Here is a 7,015-nt window from a genome sequence, read left to right on the forward strand (position 1 = left end):
AGTGGAAAATCAAGAGGATGAAGCAAAGATATTTTGAGTCTGCGAATAAAATTGGAAAATTTTTAGCGTGGCAATTAAGAAAAAAACAAAAACAGAACGTGATAAACAAGATAATGGTAGAAGAAGAACTAATAGTGGACCCTAAAAGAATACAAAAAAAATTTCTCAATTTCTACGAGCAGTTATATAAGAAAGGAGAAGAAGACCCAGCTCAAATAGAAAAGTACCTGGAGAAATGCAAAGGGAAGAAGATCACAGAGGAAGAAAAACTTCAATTAAACAGGCCCATAAATATAGAGGAGATTCAGAATGCGACGAAAAAAATGAAATTAGGAAAAGCACCTGGACCGGATGGTTTATCGGCCAAATATTATAAAGTCTTGGGGAACCAACTATCAACCGTACTCTGTGATACTATGAATAACATCCTCAGAGGAGGGAGAATACCTGAATCCTGGAGAGAAGCCTTTATAACATTAATCCCCAAACCAGACACAGATAAATTGAATGTTAAGAATTACAGGCCAATATCGTTGTTAAACAATGACTATAAACTATACGCAGACATCATGGCAAACAGATTGAAAAAATGTTTAATAAAGCTAACTCACAGGGACCAGGTGGGTTTTCTTCCAAACAGATTTCTGAAAGATAATGTGAGACATGTTATAAATATAATAGAACACTTGGAAGTTAACAATGATATATCTGCAGCCCTAATACTTATAGACGCGGAAAAGGCGTTTGATAATGTTTCTTGGTCATTTCTATTAAAATCTATAAAAGGTGCAGGGATAGAGGGAGAATTCCTGAAAGGAATACAGGCGATATACTCAAACCAATATGCCAAACTGGTTATAAATAACAACCTTACAAATACATTTAAAATTGAGAAGGGAACAAGACAGGGATGCCCTCTCTCCCCGCTCTTATTTATAATGGCCTTAGAAATTCTGGCGAATAAGATAAGATCAAAGCCAGAGATACAAGGGATTAAAATAGGTTCAAAAGAATATAAATTAAAAGCCTATGCGGATGATCTGATATTAACTTTAGGAGAGCCTCAAGGAAGTATCCCCAATGCACTGGAAATAATAGAAGAGTATGGTAAACTATCAGGATTTAAATTGAACAAACTTAAAACAAAAATGCTAACAAAAAATCTGGATAATGAAGCGAAAGCAAAATTAGAGAGCCAATATGGAATTAAAGCGGCCAAAAAAGCAAAGTATTTAGGAATTTGGATTACACCGAAAAATATAAATCTAATTGAAGACAATTATACGGCAACATGGAACAAAATTAAGAAAGATCTAGACGTCTGGAATAGAGTCAATCTCTCGTGGCTGGGCAGGATGGAAGCAATAAAAATGAACATACTACCCAAGATGCTGTTCTTATTTCACGGCATCCCCGTGATTAGAGGGCCTAAATTATTCAAAGACTGGCAAAAAATCCTCTCGAGATTCATATGGCAGGGCAGAAGGCCCAGGATTAGATTCAAATTACTTACAGACAAAAAGGAGAGAGGAGGGCTGGCAGTTCCCAATTTAAAATTATATTACGAAGCAGCTTGCCTATGTTGGGTTAAAGATTGGATAACCCTGGAGAATACAGATTTACTAGATCTAGAAGGTGCAGATAACAAGTTTGGCTGGCACGCCTACCTTTGGTCAAACAAAGGAAAGGTGCATAGAGGATTTAAGAACCATATCATCAGAGGCCCCCTATACGAAGTCTGGGAAAAAAACAAAAAATTGCTAGAGTGGAAAACGGCCTGGTGGCTGTCCCCAACAGATATTTTATCAATCAAAAAAACAAACATGGATGAGCAAAGACTGACATATGAAGATCTACTTGTAAGATCCCAAGAAAGCTGGAAATTAAGATCATATGAAGAACTGAAGGAGAAGCTGAAGGGCTGGCTACAATACCATCAGATCAATGCATTATGGACGGAAGATAAAAAATTAGGAATGAATGAAAAAAAATCCAAATTCCAGACTGAAATAATTGAATCCAAATCTAAGTTACTATCAAAAATGTATAACATATTATTGGAATGGGACACAAAGGACGAAGAAATTAAAGATGTTATGGTTAAATGGGCGAGAGATTTGGGGTATAACATTGAATTCGATAAATGGTCAAAATTGTGGAGTGAGGGAATAAAATTTACGGCAAGTGCCGCTATTAGAGAAAATTTAGAAAAAATGGTATATAGGTGGTACCTAACACCAGAAAAATTAAATAGGATGTATAAGACTGGCAATAAGGCCTGCTGGAGATGTAAAACAAAAGAAGGAAATTTTATACATATGTGGTGGACATGTGAAGAAACGAAAAAATTCTGGAATCAGATATACGACGAACAAAAAAAAATGTTCAGATACACATTCCCCAAAAAGCCAGAGGCCTTCTTGCTAGGGATGGTTGGAAAAGAAATTCGAGAAACAGATAAAACCCTATTTCAATACTCAACAGCAGCGGCAAGAATGTTAATCGCCCAAAATTGGAAAAATGCAAATTTACCAACAGTAAAAGATTGGCAACTAAAATTATACGGCTTCTTAGAATTGGCAAAGATGACGCAAAGAATTAGAAACCAAAAAAATGCAAAGTTAAATGAGGAATGGAAAAAATTTTCGGTCTATATGGAAAGCAATTTTAGAAACTTACCAACTATAGCAGGCGTAATATAAAACTTCCGACGTATAAATTAAACTAAAAATCAACACCAGCTGTGATACACAACGTTAATAATACAACTCGAAACCAGTAGGGAAGGAAGCGGATGTTGTATGTAATAATTAGTAATTAGTCTTATGTTTTTGTCTTTTTTTTTCTTTCTTTTATATTTTTGTGCCTCTTTCTTTTTTATTTTATTTTTTTATTGCCTTTTGTCTTTTTTGTCTGGTCTTTTTCTTTTTATTTCATGTTTGTTATTGTTGGTGTATGGATAATGAAACCTAATAAAAAGATTAAAAAAAAAAAAAAATTCCGTGCTTGTAAAATGTATTTTCCTTTTCAGGTCATGATCTAACATAGCTTTTCGTCCTAAGTGTCATTCCATTTAACCACTTCATTTTTCTTCTTCCTGCTCACCTTGTTGTGGTTTCTAACAGTTGCCATATTTGGAGCTGGGGAGGAATTTGCCTGTAGACAAATTGGCTGTAGGTTTTGCCTTCATTGTAGCAAAACTTCAAAACTTTTGGTGGTTAAGCCATTGGGTGTAACCCCAGTCTTCAAGCGTTGGGTGAAGTAGCGCCTCACTAAATACCGAATGAGCGATGTATTCTGGGTACCCCATTAGCTCTACCTGCACCCAAAATTACCTTGTACAACCAGGAGAGGGGAAAACCTCTCCTTATTCACTTTTTCCACCATGTGTAAATGCATTGAAACAGTGAATTAAATAACTGACCATTCTGTGACAGGCAAAATCAGCTGCTAGAGGTGGCTATGTCATGCTGTCTAATGGTGGGGATGGCCCTGAGTGGAAACCTGTGCAGAAAGCCTTGCTGAAAGGCTTCTAACTGAAGCCTTTACCTGCTCCTTCTTCAAAGCATAGATGGTTGGGTTTTGCAAGGGGGTGACACAGATATGGAAGACAGAAAACACTTTATCGATCATGAACCGGGCTGATGGAGGCAGGTAATTAAACAAACAGGGCCCAAATACATGGTGACCACAATGAGGTGAGAGGTGCATGTGGAGGCAGCCTTGGTGGTTTCTTCAGTGGGACCCTGGGAGCAGATTGTGTAGAGAATGAATCCATATGAGATGAGCAGGCAAATAAAAGAAACTAGTGACAAAATTCCACTGTTGGTGACCATCATGACCTCCAAGGGATTTGTGTCCATGCAAGCCAACTTGATGACCATGGAGAGGTCCCAGAAGAAGCTGTCCACTTGATTTGGCCCACAGAATGGCACATTAATGATGAAACCCAATTGCACAGTGCCATGGAGGAGCCCACCAGCCTAGGAGGCAAGAAGTGCCATGCAATGAGGCCGGCTCATGAAGCATAACGGAGGAGATGGGAAATGGCCAAATAGCGGTAAATTGCCATGGCTACTAGCAGGAGCATCTCACTGCCTACAAACATATGGAGAAAGAAGATTTGTGCCATGCAGCTCTGGAAGGAGATGATCTGTTGTTGAGCAAGGAAATCCAAGAGAGATCTTGGGATGGCAAAGGAGGACAGTCAGAGGCCCAGGAAAGCCAAGTGACCCAGCAGAAAGAACATGGGTGAATCTGAAAGACAGTGGTCCTGGAAAATGGCTGAGAAAATGAGAGTGTTGCTGATAGAAGACTCCAAAATTAGCATGGTGTGGTAAGCATCTTGGAATTTGGCTGAGTGGACCTGGATTCACACCAGCCATGTGGTATGTGTGCAATGGCCACTCTTGGCTGTTCTGGGGGATTACAGTTGTGTCCCCTTCCTCTCAGCCTCCTTCCGCAATGGCCTGGGCACACACGTTTGCCCACACCCCCATGGGCAAATGCCTCTGTGACTCTGGAGAGGACCCCACAGTACATCCAGATGCAGCTGAGGGTGGACAGGATTCCCAAAGTTGCTGAGCCTGACTTTCCAGGGTTTTGGTGAATTTTAATTCTGCGTCCAAATGCATTCAGTGATGCTGATGTCTCTGGCTTCTTCTGCAAACTTCAGCATTTTATTTTTTAAATATGTATTCTGCTTCACTTCGGCTAGGGCAGGGGTTGGGGATGTGTGGCACTCCAGATGTTGAGGGATTCCAAAACCCACCAAGCCCAGTCAGTATGGAAAATGGTCAGCAATGATGAGGGCTGTAGTCTAGCAATATCTGGGGGGCTATAGGCTTCCCATCCCTGCACTAGGGGGATGGAAAGCAGATAGCAAGATAAGAAATAATATGTTTTACAGTGTTTTTATATCTGCTGTAAGCCACCCAAAGTGGCTGGGGAAACCCAGCCAGATGGGTGGGTTATAAATAATAAAATTATTACTATCATTATCATCATTATTTGCCCTACTTCTGTCCATTCCTGTCATCACTTGAATACCTGGACCTTTTGCAAGGGGGGCATAATCTTATAGACACTCATCAACAAACCTAGTTAGCTTGCTCTATAACAGTACAGATGTCAACTCAGAAATAAGTGTTTTAAGATTTAATGGGCCTTACTCCCAGAAAAGTGAGCACAAGCTGGCAATGTAGGCTCTGGTTTATGGTTGAAATTAAGAGAAAGCTGTGGCTTTGTGCCCTTAAGAGCTGTATAACAGGAAGTATAATTCAGAGGTTAAGCCTGGATTCTAGAAAGCTGAGGTCCGTTATGGGAATACAGATGCAATCTGAAGATTCTCTTTGTCCACTTTGATTCCGCTTTCAATCTGATTAAGCTCTGGTTTACTTGTATTCTCCATTCATCATGGTTCGGTCTAATCAATTTTATCTGCTCATCAAACATTTGCTGAAGGATGCCAACAGTCAGTGGAAAGTCCAAAAATATACTTTCCACAAATACAATACATATTTGTATTAAGAATATAGAGTTCTGATCCATCACTTGTGTTGGTGAAAATAAAACGTTTCAGTTGTGGCTTTGTCAAATGCTTTTCCCAGTGAACTGTGCATGGTTCTTTGTTGCCATCTTTTCCAAGCACCAGGCCAGAAATCATTCACATTTTCTTATCTAGTTCTCTGAATTCCACCAAGGAGACCTGATTCAGACAAAATCTTGGGGGGAGGGAACCCAATTCAATGGGGGGGGGGGTATGTTATTTCACAGTACATAGATAATCTATGGAACTCACTGCCATAGGAAGGAATGGTGGAGACACTGCATTTGCTTTTGGATACGGCTTGAAGGTTTAATCTCACTGTAAACAAGTGGTACAGTGACAATAAAGTATTTCTATTTCCCATCTGACCAATCTGGTTGGTCAGTGTGAGTACAGGCTGCCGTAGAAGATGGGCCATTGGCCTAACTCAAGAGAATCATCTTACATTTCTACGATCTTGAGTATGGATAGGTTGATGATGAAATCTTACTGTGAGCAGTACAGAACAAGAGACCATAAATGAATACTCAAATATTCCATGGCCTGCAATAGTACAATTTCACATTATGCTGAAAGCTGTGAGAATTAAGGCTAGATACAGATTTGCTTACATTTATATTTTGACAAGAATTGCTCTGTTACCTTGTCAACACATGCTACAAGAGAATACTGTTTTCCCCAGTTATGATATATGGAAGTGAGAGCTGGACCATAAAGAAGGCTTATCGCCAAAGGATTGATGCTTTTGAATTATGGTGCTGGAGGAGACTGTTGAGAGTCCCATGGACTGCAAGCAGATCAAACGTATCCATTCAGGAAATCAGCCCTGTGTGCTCACTGGAAGGACATATTGTGAAGCTGAGGCTCCAATACTTTGGCCACCTCATGAGAAGAGAAGACTCCCTGGAAAAGACCCTGATGCTGGGAAAGATGGAGGGCACAAGGAGAAGGGGATGACAGAGGACAAGATGGTTGGACGGTGTTCTCGAAGCTACAAACATGAGTCTGATCAAACTGCGGGAGGCAGTGGAAGACAGAAGTGCCTGGCGTGCTCTGGTCCATGGGGTCACGAAGAGTCAGACACAACTAAACAACAACAAATGTATGATTGTTTTCCTCAAAGCAAATAAGTCAATTTTACAAAGGAAATTTCAACTATGGGAATTTGGAGTCTAGAAAAAATTGTTAAGGAGAGCAGCTGAACTTATATTTCCAACTATTCTACTGTAAACACAGAGAAAAATACAGCAGATGACAGGTTTCTCATTTCTTTAATTTTTCTTCCTTATTAGCTGTTCCCTATTGTTCAGCTCAGGCCTTAGAATGATTATGTAACATTTGGGGAAGAAGATGCAACCCAGCAACCCACCACCGGAGGCTAAGATGGAGAAGATCTCCACTGCTACCATGTATTTTCCCTTGGTGCTCAGGTAGGAAGGAAAAAAGGACAGCCAAACACTGCAGAAG

At 39.9% G+C, this 7,015-nt stretch overlaps 1 pseudogene; it reads right to left on the bottom strand.

The window, feature by feature from the left end:
• Window positions 1–3,474: 3,474 nt before the first annotated feature.
• On the bottom strand, window positions 3,475–4,330 carry LOC144325200 (olfactory receptor 4K14-like; annotated as a pseudogene).
• Between the last annotated feature and the right edge of the window lie 2,685 nt (window positions 4,331–7,015).

Source organism: Podarcis muralis, chromosome 13 (genome assembly GCF_964188315.1).
Source record: "Podarcis muralis chromosome 13, rPodMur119.hap1.1, whole genome shotgun sequence".
NCBI classification, from domain to species: Eukaryota; Metazoa; Chordata; class Lepidosauria; order Squamata; family Lacertidae; genus Podarcis; species Podarcis muralis.